General features: G+C 47.2%; 2 protein-coding genes across 3 annotated transcripts in view; both read left to right on the forward strand.

Annotated features, from left to right (window-relative positions):
• LOC309521731 (low-density lipoprotein receptor-related protein 2-like) overlaps nt 1-7,360 on the forward strand; it is a 92,347-nt gene extending 84,987 nt beyond the window's left edge. The window contains exons 33-34 of the transcript XR_014214772.1: nt 3,402-3,524; nt 6,915-7,360. The gene's annotated coding sequence lies outside the window, so the exon portion shown is untranslated. The remainder of the gene's footprint in view (nt 1-3,401; nt 3,525-6,914) is intronic.
• Nucleotides 7,361-7,534: 174 nt separating this feature from the next.
• Nucleotides 7,535-12,557, forward strand: part of PRAG1 (PEAK1 related, kinase-activating pseudokinase 1) — an 80,326-nt gene continuing 75,303 nt past the window's right edge. The window contains exon 1 of one of the 2 annotated variants that reach the window (XM_082204571.1): nt 7,535-7,608. The gene's annotated coding sequence lies outside the window, so the exon portion shown is untranslated. The other variant, XM_082204569.1, reaches the window with a different exon arrangement.

Raw genomic sequence — 12,557 nt, forward strand, 5'->3', positions numbered from 1 at the left:
GGCTGAAATCTTGTACCACAAACGTTCCAGGGTTGTTGTCGTTTTGGTCCCTCTTTTGTTGCGCTGTCGTGCAAGAGTGCTCCTCCGCAGCAAAAGGACGTGCAGATGCGCCAGGATCCTTCCACCATGGATCCACTAACGTTGGGCCAAGGACCTGTTGCTAAATGCAGCTTCAAAAAAACCCACAGTCTGGAAGGGCTGGCAGGTACAGCTCTCCAAGGGTTTTGGGGGCGATGTGGGGCTTGAACCCGGGACCTCCTGCATCCAAAATATACACTCTTCCCCTGTAAAAGGTAAAGGGACCCCTGACCATTAGGTCCAGTTATGGCCGACTCTGGGGTTGCGGCGCTCATCTCGCTTTATTGGCCGAGGGAGCCGGAGTACAGCTTCCGGGTCATGTGGCCAGCATGACTAAGCTGCTTCTGGTGAACCAGAGCAGTGCACGGAAACACCGTTTACCTTCCCGCTGGAGTGGTACCTATTTATCTACTTGCACTTTTTTGGTGTGTTTTCGAACTGCTAGGTTGGCAGGAGCAGGGACCGAGCAACGGGAGCTCACCCCGTCGCGGGGATTCGAACCGCCGACCTTCTGATCTTCAAGTCCTAGGCTCTGTGGTTTAACCCGCAGTGCCACCCCCGTCCCTATTCTTCCCCTGAGCTGCAGCCTATTCCCTAGCTCTGAGCAGCTGCAGCAATGGCGGTGGGGCTTAAACCACAAACCCCACAGCCCTTTTGTACTTGCTTTCCCTCTCTGTGCAAGCAAAGACTGAAAGGAGCTATTGTGCGGCAGCAGGTCCCCACGATAATAGCCAGTTCTCAACATTTCATCTCTCTATCACACTAAAGCATTGTGATTCATGTAGCCGGAAAGAAGCAACTCGCAGGGACACAGGAGCCATGGTAAAATTCTTTTTTTACTGAACTGAGAGTCAAACAAGAAACCTGAAGCCCAGTTGCAAAGTAGGCTAAGATTAAAGTCTTGCTCTTCCTCATCAGGGACGCGGGTGGCGCTGTGGGTAAAACCTCAGTGCCTAGGGCTTGCCGATCGCATGGTCGGCGGTTCGAATCCCCACGGCGGGGTGAGCTCCCATCTTTCGGTCCCAACTCCTGTCCACCTAGCAGTTCAAAAGCACCCCTAAGTGCAAGTAGATAAATAGGTACCGCTTTATAGCGGGAAGGTAAACGGCGTTTCCACGTGCTGCGCTGGTGCTGGCTCGCCAGAGCAGCTTCGTCACGCTGGCCACGTGACCTGGAAGTGTCTCCGGACAGCGCTGGCCCCCAGCTTCTTAAGTGAGATGGGCGCACCACCCTAGAGTCGGACACGACTGGCCCGTACGGGCAGGGGTACCTTTACCTTTTACCTTCCTCATCAAGAAACTGAGATCATCTGACATAGGGAGTTCACGTGATTTTATTTCCACTCTCCAATATAAGTTAAAGTGAATGCTTCTGATGGAATGACATACCGTATGTGTCAGGAGTTCAGCCTACACTCGAGTAGGACCCTGGCAGGGACACATGCCCGACTGGCATGTTCTCCCCCTCCTGGTCAATCGTTCGGGAGCTTCAAAATCTTTCTTCAGCCCGAACATCGCAGCGACCAATATCAACCGACACACTTAGGGATCTGCAGAGTTTGCGCATCATGCGCATAACAGACCTCAGCAACTCAGCATTTTGGCTAATCTACTTTATTAGATTAGCTCCCTCTCTCTCTAGCATCAAACAGCAAAGAGAAAAAGAACAAAGGACAATAGTCCTGCTTCACGGAACACAGTAACACAAACATCCTGTCTCCGTCACTTCCCACTCCGTGGAGTCAAAACATACACTGTCATGTGATAGACAACAACACCATGACATGGGCAGTTTGTAGCGGCTGCTGCAGCCCGAGCGAGGAGGAAAGAGGCTGCCTCTGCCAAGGCCCTGCCCATGTGACATGCCAGATTTGAGGTGCAGACAGGGCCACTGCCCTGGGTGAGAAGGAAGGGGGAGTGGAGCAGAACGCAAGGAGTCTTGATTTTTTTAATTTTTAAAAAAGGAAAACACTTTGCGTGTCTGCATCTAATCTTGCCCCTTTCTAAAATCTATTTATTGCTGTGTGTTTCTCTTTTTGTAAATGTAAATGAAATGAAATGAAATCGGGATCAAGGGGTTTTCTCAGACGGTGGAGGGAATAATAATAATAATAATAATAATAATAATAATAATAATAATAATAATAATAATTTATTTATACCACGTCCATCCGGCTGGGCTTCCCCAGCCACTCTAGGCGGCTTCCAACAAAATATTAAAATACAGTAATGCATCAAACATTAAAAGCTTCCCTAAAGAGGGCTGCCTTCAGGTGTCTTTTAAAAGTCTGGCAGTTGTTGTTCTCTTTGACATCTGGTGGGAGGGTGTTCCACAGGGCGGGTGCCACTACCGAGAAGGCCCTCTGCCTGGTTCCCTGTAACTTGGCTTCTTGCAGTGAGGGAACCGCCAGAAGGCTCTCTGCGTCGGACCTTCAGTGTCTGAGTAGAACAATGGGGGGTTATGTGTGCTTTGTCCCATTGGTGAACTGGTGCTGGCACTCACTGGTCTTCTGAAATGCTCTGCAGCTGGGGGGGGCACAAAAAATGGGGTGTCGAGGAAAGCCAGTTTGGGGGGGAGGAGTGACAGAAACGTCGCTATTTTCATCTGAGGAATGTTGGAGGGTATGACATGTGATGTCTATATATACACAGAGCTTGGCTGCTCCCACGAAAGGTTTTAACCGCATCCTGCCCCTGTTTCTGCCCCCAACCACTATAACGACAATTTTGTTAGTAACGTCTCTAAACTACTGCAATGTAAGGCTGGCACCCATGAAATAGAGTCGTTTCTGAAAATCCAGCAGATAAAAAAGACATTGATTGTTTCCAAATGAGTGGTCACCCTGATTGATTTTTGCAAAATTGGTATGGTTTATATGATGTTGGACTTGCCGATCAGAAGGTCAGCAGTTTGAATCCCTGTGACGGGGTGAGCTCCCGTTGCTCGGTCCCAGCTCCTGCCAACCTAGCAGTTCGAAAGCACATCAAAGTGCAAGTAGATAAATAGGTACCACTCCGGCGGGAAGGTAAACGGCATTTCCGTGCGCTGCTCTGGTTTGCCAAAAGTGGCTTAGTCCTGCTGGCCACATGACCCGGAAGCTGTATGCCGGCTCCCTCGGCCAATAAAGCGAGATGAGCGCCGCAACCCCAGAGTCGGCCATGACTGGACCTAATGGTCAGAGTCCCTTTACCTTTATATGATGTTGTTAAGTGGTGGTTCTCTTGCACTTTCCCCTGTAGTTTTCCATTATTTTTTTAGAAGCTGATGTATTGTGCAAGAGTACTACTTAGCTGTTTATCCTAATGTACCCGCTTTCTTTGCAGTGGTTCATGAGGGTGCACTCTTATTGCGCAAAGGGCACATACCAGGCTCTACCTTAATGTGCGAGAGACCTGCGCAGAAGGGCAGCAGTCTGAAAGTGCCAACTGACATCACCTCCATCAAATGTAGGTCAGGCTGTTCAAATACATTCCTTTGTGCTCAGGTTTTTAATGGTGTTCTTTTCTGAAAGCACAGCTTTACCTCTTATGACTATGTGTTCTGGCTTCTTGCCTAGTATATATAGTGTCTTTCATACACCCATTTTGGGCTCCACCTTCTACTGATATGTCGCCAGAAGAAGAATTAGCCTGCAGGCCATACAAACAAGAAAGGTTACCCGTCTCCATCGTGCAGAGTCCTTGCTGTTCTTAAAGAAATCCTTTTAAAAACTTTACATTCTAATCCAGTTACATGGTATTATAGATTTGTGGGGAACTCCCCACCCCAAAAAACACACCCTAGAATTTAATAAATGGTAGGATTTTGATTAATTGGGATATGGATGAAAGTACAATCTGCAGTACAATTCCTGGGTTGGCTACCAGCCTGGCTGGCCTTGCAAAGAGCAAATCTGTTAACACAACAAAAAAGGTTGCTGGGCCATCTAGTCCTTTGGCCTGGGGAGACAGATGTTGCCAAGGTGATGGGTGTGTGTGTTTGAGATTACAGAAAAAGGGAGTCTTGAGCAAGGATTGCTGGGAAGAAGGTAGAAGAAGGCTAGGATCCATCTTGGGCAGGCTGGCTGAAGGCTGGCTGCACTGCCTTGGGGGAAAAGCCCCTCTTGAAATGACCATGCTAGATTCCCTCCATACAGACTGAAGGTGTAAATAGGTGAACAAACCTTACTTCTTAAAGCTACGACAGTCTCCAATGTGTCTCAATAATCCAAAGGACCACAGACCTGGGATGAGTGCTTGGAACCCCATAGACTCTTGAGGTGAGGGGAACTTTTGTAACAATATGTTTGGCCAGAATCAAATGCCTCCTTGATAATACAGGGAATACAGGGCAACAGACTTTTGCAGAAGGAACTATACAAAAAGAAGGTCACTCAATACATTACAGATGTCTGCCAATCCTTACAGACACTTAGTTGAAATGGATGTGAATATTTCCACAGATTCCATGCACAGGCATGAATGTGAATGTACCCAAGGCATGATCCAGCCAAGTTCTGGGTATGCTAAATCCTGCCCCAATGTATCCCATATTCTGCTACAACAGGGATGGTCAATGTGTGGGCCTCCAGTGGTTGTTGGACTCCAGTTCCCATCAACCCCAGACAGCACAGCCAATGGTTATGGAGGATGGGAGTTGTAGTTGTAGAGCCATCACTTTGCTACAGGAAAAGCTACATTCTGCAGCTTGTACCAATTATGAACATTTTATGTGTTATCTTATTTTGAACAATTCATTTGTATACTGTACGTAATTCAGTAGGGCTTACAGTAGTACCTCGGGTTAAGAACTTAATTCGTTCTGGAGGTCTGTTCTTAACCTGAAACTGTTCTTAACCTGAAGCACCACTTTAGCTAATGGGGCCTTCTGCTGCCGCCACTGCACCGCCACTGCACAATTTCTGTTCTCATTCTGAAGCAAAGTTCTTAACCCAAGGTACTATTTCTGGGTTAGCGGAGTCTGTAACCTGAAGCGTCTGTAACCTGAGGTACCACTGTATTCTCAACTATTACACTTATTTAGTTATTAATTACACTGCCTTTCCTCCTCCGAAGAAGAAGAGGAGTTTGGATTTGATATCCCGCTTTATCACTACCCGAAGGAGTCTCAAAGCGGCTAACATTCTCCTTTCCCTTCCTCCCCCACAACAAACACTCTGTGAGGTGAGTGGGGCTGAGAGACTTCAGAGAAGTCTGACTGGCCCAAGGTCACCCAGCAGCTGCAGGTGGAGGAGCGGAGACCCGAACCCGGTTCACCAGATTACAAGTCAACCGCTCTTAACCACTACACCACACTGGCACAAATAACTCAAGGTGGCATATGTAATTCTTCCACCATGCAATTTTTCCTCACAACAAGCCTGTGAGGAAAATTATATTGAAAGATTGGACCAAGATCACTCAGTGGGCTTCATAGCTGAGTGGGATATGAACCTAGATCTCGTTGCTTCGAGTCCAACGCTTTAACCACGACACCATGGTGTGCTGTGCTGAAATATCATTGGGCAGCAATCTTATAATTGTTTAATGCCGGCTGGATCTTGCCCATTGTGAGAGAGTGGCGTCTGAGGCATGTTAATATCACTGATACTAAGCTGGTCAGGACTTGCCGGTTTACCTCAGTGGCATTACAAGAAAGTCCCACCAAGCTGCAACATGCAGTCAACAAAATTAGCAGCTGAGGCAAATTCTGAAAGAACCATGCCGTTTGATGAAACGAGGAGCAAAGCACATACCTGTAGCAGACTGCCCTGGAGAATTAGATAAGAAAGGCTAGAACAAAACAAGACCTCTGCTAGACAAATCCAGCTTTGAAAAATATTTTATCGTTATCCTCGGTGATTTACAAAGCGATTAGTTGGTATTCAGTTTTGCAAGCATAGCTGTCACCAGCTGGGATTCGAAAAGGTATGCTTCACTTCAGGCAGGAATTAGTCACGATGGCATCGTCTGGTTCACAAGATGTCCTCGAGGGAGTCAGAGAGAGGATCAGGCTCGTACAATTGCAATTTTCTGGTTGCTAGCTTCGTCAGTTCATGCAGGGTGGACTTGGGTCTTTCAAATTTCAGCGGCGCCCCCTGCAAGGCCAAAATCCAGTGTTTCTCACACTTCTTGTCTTCTGTTCACTATGTACTCTATGTCATAGTTGCGCTGCCCTAAATTCGCCTCTGATTCGTGCACCAAGGGAATAACTAGAGAAGAAGCTACAGAGGTGGCAAAGGGATAAATTCTTCTGCTAATTCAGGAGGCTGCTGCCTTCATCTACAATGACAAAAGCCCAATTCCACAAATTAATTGGGAGCAGAATCTATGTAACTGCATGCTCCTAGCATCCTATCTCTCTTAGGACCTTAGGACCAAATCCACGGACTCCCTGCACTTTTCTGGAGGACATAGAAGTGAATCCGTGGGACCACCCGAAAATGTTTGCAGGTGCGAACGGTATTGAATGTGGGATCCAGTTGACTTCCCCAATAGCATCAGCAGCACAAATGATCAGGAAGGTGCAAGAAGTCCTTGTTTGGCTTTGCCTGTTTGGGGCTCTAGCGCCACCTACTGTTGGTCTCCATGTCTTCTGTCCTACAAGTCCTAATAGGCAGAGGCGGAGCTAGCTGCTCTGGCACCCAGACTGGCGCATATGTTGTGCACCCAGGGGCGGGGCTAGCCACCTGCACGGCGGGGCTAGCATCCCAGGGGGGCAGTGCTGCACCCACCATACACCCCTTCCTCCGCCAGTGCTAATAGGCAGCAGGAATCGCTGCAATTACAGAAGAAGAAAAAGAGGCAACAGGAAGCAAGTGAGTCACAATATTTCACAGATTCTCTCCTTCCATTCAGGATGCATGTCTGTAGTGACTCATGGAGAAATATAACAGATGGGCTCCACTCAGAGAATGACATGGAGTAAACCTTTTGAGTGTAAAAGCTAAGTGTGCTTCCAATTTTATTTCAGAAAAATGTGCTTCTGCTATCCAAAGTATGAAAAAATGCCACTAGAATACTAAAAAAATGCTAAAGTAGTATGACAAATACTATTTTAATTATTTTGTAGGAGACATTTCAGCTGGTGTGGGTTTTTTTTTTTACCCCTGTATATCTAGTCAGATGCGCCTATTGGAAAGTATTAAAAGCTGCATTTATCCTCCTCTGCACCTTACAAATAGCACCACTGACACTTCTACACAACCAGCAATAGGAATGCAACCCTGCAAAGTTCAAGTCAAATACCCTGAGCCTGAAGACTGCCTGGCTGAGTCAAGCTTCAGACATTGTTCTGTGATTTATTAAGGTAATTTGGGTTAATGTTTCACAGCAGTGCGTTTATATTAATCTAAATGTTGGGTGTGGGGGAGTGACAGGTTGCAAAAGATCCCTTATCAGCCTTCCAGCTCTAGAGTCTATGAGGATTCTTGTATTTCCAGATGCCTCCTCTTGTCATTTTCAAGGTTCTTTGGCTCCCCTTTGCAAAACGGTCAGAGGGGAGTGGTCAGAGGGAGAAGACTGGCAGGAGGAGGAGTCAGAAGCTGGAGAGGTAACAGGGCTTAGTGAGCGGGGAGACTCTGTAGCAGAGAGCAGCCCAGAATCAGGAACTGAAGCAGGAGAAGAATCATAGAAACATAGAGTTGGAAGGAAGCCGAGAGGCAAAGATGGGTCAGGCTTATGAAGAGGCATGAGGGTCTCCCCACCATTCCAGACGTCCGGCCTGAGGATTTACCAATAACTGGTGCCTAGCCTAATGTTGCTTCCCTGAGTTCGGGTTCTGCCATGACAGGCTGCAACCACCGCACACCCTGAGACTGGGTAAGTGGCCATTAGCAGCCAGTGGCATGAAGTGAGAACATTCATAAGATAAATTTTCTGTGTTGCTAGGTGCACATTCCAACAACAGCAATGGAAGGGGCAGGAGAAGCCAATCTGAGGTACCGTTTTAATCACCTCTCTGTGATATGTGCATTATAAAATACGCAGGCGCATGTACATCCAGCTCAGGGGTGTCTCTTGGCTTCAGGCGTTTTCATACTACCTGTGTGTTGGCTATGGCTGATGGGAGTTGCAGTGCTGGCTGAGACTGATGGGAGTTGTAGTCCTAACATCTGAAGGACACCTGGTTAACCAAGGCTGCTGTACACGTTTCCAGGCTTATGTGGGAATGACAAAGGTGATGGCATCAGCCGTCATGCTTGGTGAGGAAATTCATGAGAGGAATCCCAAGTCTTTCCACTGCATCAACACAGCAAATATAGAATTCCTGCCATGTGGTATTGAGGGTAAAGGTAAAGGGACCCCTGACCATTAGGTCCAGTTGTGACCAACTCTGGGGTTGCGGCGCTCATCTCGCTTTATTGGCCAAGGGAGCCGGCATGACTAAGCCGCTTCTGGCGAACCAGAGCAGCACACAGAAACGTCGTTTACCTTCCCGCCGGAGTGGTACCTATTTATCTACTTGCACTTTGACGTGCTTTCGAACTGCTAGGTTGGCAGGAGCAGGGACCGAGCAACGGGAGCTCACCCCATCATGGGGATTTGAACCACCGACCTTCTGATAGGCAAGTCCTAGGCTCTGTGGTTTAACCCACAGCGCCACCCGCGTCCCGGTATTGAGGGTATCACCCCTTTAAAGGAGCAATAAGAATTATAAACAATAATTATTAACAGCACACCTGGAGATTATGGTGACATTTTTACACACACAGACCCCAACACTAATTTGAGCAACCAAACAACGGGGATATTTGTTTCTTCTCTATATTGCCTCCAGTGAATAATAACACAGAGAGAATTTCCCCTCATGAGGTCTCACATTATCTTTATCCCCCCCCCCCCTTGTTAGGAAACACGTAGGCTGGAAGTGTTTGCTTTTCCTCTGGCCTTATCGTATTTAATTAAAGCTCTTAAGAATGTTTCTGATAAAGTAGTGAGTAGACTATTCTGTGCCTTACGCAAACAACCGTTCTCCCACAGTCGATGCCTTAAGAAAAGCCTTGGTGAGGGGCGAATGCTGCAGTTTGAAAGGGATTAATGGGCAGAATGTGACTTGTCACTTTCTAGCCATTGTTATCAATATCCACGAAGGCTATTTCCATCAAGGCTGGCTCCCAGTTAAATTTTTCTCATTCTTGAAGTTCCTGCCCTCATCCTTTTAATCTGCTCTTGCCGGCTTGTAGCAGCTTCAGCCTGTGGTATGTTTGTGTGTGGTAGTCAGACAATGTTTGCAGCCCATTCCTAGGTGTGTTTTCATGCTGAAGGAAGTCCCACCATCTTCATTGGAGCCTACTCCCAAGAAAGGGACTGTTTAAGACTGCAGCCTCTGTTTTGAAATACGAGCCGCCTCAGGCAGGTGAAGGGCTTGGTGTGTCAGAATAATTAACAGGTATCGTTTTATGCATTGCCAGAAGAGAAGGCAAAAGAAGACACAGGTTTATGTAAAATGCACACATGCTAATTTATCTGTATAGATGCAAATATAGAAATAATTACTATGGGAAGGACTCCAGTAGTGAGTCCCCTCAGCAGAAGCCGTGCAAAGCAGACTCTTCAAGGGTCCCTATTTTCCAGGGACAGTCCCGGATTTACAGAAGCCATTCCAGTTTCTGATTTGATCCCAGAATGTCCCGCTTTTTCTTAGGACATCCCTATTTCCATCAGGAAGACAGGAGTGCCTGGCGTTCTCTGGTCCATGCGGTCACGAAGAGTTGGACACGACTAAACAAAAAAATTTCCATCAGAGAAATGTTGGAGGGTATGGAATAGGATGTCCCTGTTTTCATTGGAGAAATGTTGGAGGGTATGCAAAAGGGCTTCCAACTGGGCAGCTGGACTTTCCACCCTCGCCTCCCCCTGTGCACTGACCGAGCCAGCAGTAAATCACACTTAGCAAGCTGAAGTTAACTCTTTACAGTCATACTTTGGGTTAGATGTGCTTCAGGTTGAGCATTTTCAAGTTAGGCTCTGCGGCGACCCGGAAGTAACGGAGCGCGTAACTTCTGGGTTTCGCCGCTCGCACATGCGCAGACACTCAAAATGATGTCATGTGCGGAAGCGGCAAAACGCGACCCACACAAGCGCAGACGCGCAGTGGTGTCTTACGTTTTACTCAGGATGCAAACGGGGCTCCGGAACGGATCCCGTTCGCATCCAGAGGTACCACTGTATTAGCAAAACAGGATCTGCAGAGGAGTGTCAGGCCTTGCCCCCATGAAACAGTTGCTGAGATTAAGATCCCTGCCTCCCCACGGCCGGCTATGTCTCCTCCTGCGGCATTCTTGCCCCAAAGTCTGCCCACTGGGTTACAAGAACCAGAGAGGCAATCTTCTGGGAACAAATGGGATCATTAGTAACAGGAAGAACACGCCTCGTTAAAGTGTGCCTGTTAACGTTCCTAGGGTGTTTGGGTGTGTGGGTGTTGTGTTATCAGATATGCTTCTCTTCAGCCCCCACCATTTGCCACTGAAGCCACAGAACCCTGAGGGTCAGCATTCATAAAGTTTATGACACTAACCCTTTATCTGTTTTGGCAATCAGCTGGCTCCTATTCTTTGTTTGCTGTGAAAACAGAAATCTTCCCCCCCCCCCAAGCCAGCTTGTAAGCAAATGAAAGAGCCACGATTGTACTCAGGTGTGGTGCTTTCTTCTCAATGTGCTACAGGAAAAAATGGAGGCAATGCTCCCAGTACGTTTCTGAGCACAATTCAAGTACAAGTCTTATAGAGCAAAAAATACGGTAAGTTAGGCTTCAAAAAGCCCAAGGTTGCATAGTGGGCTTTGTGGAATTTGAACCCGCTGTGTCTTGATCTAAGCTCAACACTCCAGGCACTATATAATTTCCATGCTAGTGTTGCAGGAGGGATCCAGTCTTCTCTCTCTTTCTCTCTCAGGTCAGAGCTCTTTCTCCACCTTTGGAGAGGTAGATCTAACGCATCTTTTGGCACCTTTTTCCATTCTGCCTGATGGTGTGTAGTGTGCCACACCCACACCCACACCACTCCCAGGACTGCCTGGAAAATGGACGCACTGCAGAATCAACCTCCTCCCACGAGCTTTTATTTCTTGAATGAAATCAGTTTCTCAAGAAGTACTTTTCAGGGCCAAAAAAATATATGGGATAGATCTAGATTGTGCAGTGGTACCTCGGGTTACAGACGCTTCAGGTTACAGGTGCTTCAGGTTACAGACTCTGCTAACCCAGAAATAGTACCTCGGTGTAAGAACTTTGCTTCAGGATGAGAACGGAAATTGCGCGGCGGTGGCGGGAGGCCCCATTAGCTAAAGTGGTACCTCAGGTTAAGAACAGTTTCAGGTTAAGAACGGACCTCCAGAATAAATTAAGTTCTTAACCCGAGGAACCACTGTATATGGACTGTGTGGGAAAATACTCGGTCTCCATTGATTCTAAAATAAAATGCTGTGTTTGTAGGCAGCCGAAATCCATGGAGGGTAGTGCAGATTGCTTTAATGTGGAATGCATTTCCAGATTGGACAACTGTGCTGCCCTAAATCAGAACACTTCAGCCATCAGATATCTCCCTGCACAGCCTTCAGCCCACAACACTCACAGCAATCAGTGTATTTTGATGTGAGCAGAGGGAACCATCTTATTTCAAACCTAGTCAGGCTATGCCAACATTTTTCTCTGGGGGAAGTTGTTATCTGCAATCTTTTACAAAGGAAAAGGGAAGCTAACATTTACTGTGCAGTCTCTGGAGTCTTGGTAAGGACTGTCTCAGTTATATTCTTTATGTCCTGGAACACAGAGATGAGAGAGAGTGTGTATTTTATTTTATTTTATTTATTACATTGCATTTTATTATGGGTACATAATGCTTCGTCCAAGGCTAACCCCCAGTTTGAGAGTGCCATCCATGGGTAGGCAAACTAAGGCCCAGGGGCCAGATCCAGCCCAATCGCCTTCTAAATCCAGCCCCGGGATGGGAATCAGCGTGTTTTTACATGAGTAGAATGTGTGCTTTTATTTAAAATGCATCTCTGGGTTATTTGTGGGGCATAGGAATTCGTTCCTTTCCCCCTCTCAAAATATAGTCTGCCCCCCCCCAAGTCTGAGGGACAGTGGACCGGCCCCCTGCTGAAAAAGTTTGCTGACCCCTGGATCTGTTCCCCAAACATATTTATCTGGCCCTCCAAGACCCTAATCACTTTGGTGATGGTTCAAGAAAGAAAGAAAAATGACACAGTGCTGATACAGTGGTACCTTGGGTTACAGACGCTTCAGGTTACAGACTCCGCTAACCCAGAAATAGTAAGTACCTCGGGTTAAGAACTTTGCTTCAGGGTGAGAACAGAAATCGCATGGCGGCAGCGGGAGGCCCCATTAGCTAAAGTGGTACCTCAGGTTAAAAACAGTTTCAGGTTAAGAAAGGACCTCCAGAACAAATTAAGTTCTTAACCCGAGGTACAGCACCACAGTATAGGCAGAGGACAGCACCCTGATGGAGAGAGGCAGATGACTCCTTCATCAGATTGATC

This window comes from Podarcis vaucheri (genome assembly GCF_965113315.1).
Source record: "Podarcis vaucheri genome assembly, chromosome: 17".
Classification (NCBI taxonomy): domain Eukaryota; kingdom Metazoa; phylum Chordata; class Lepidosauria; order Squamata; family Lacertidae; genus Podarcis; species Podarcis vaucheri.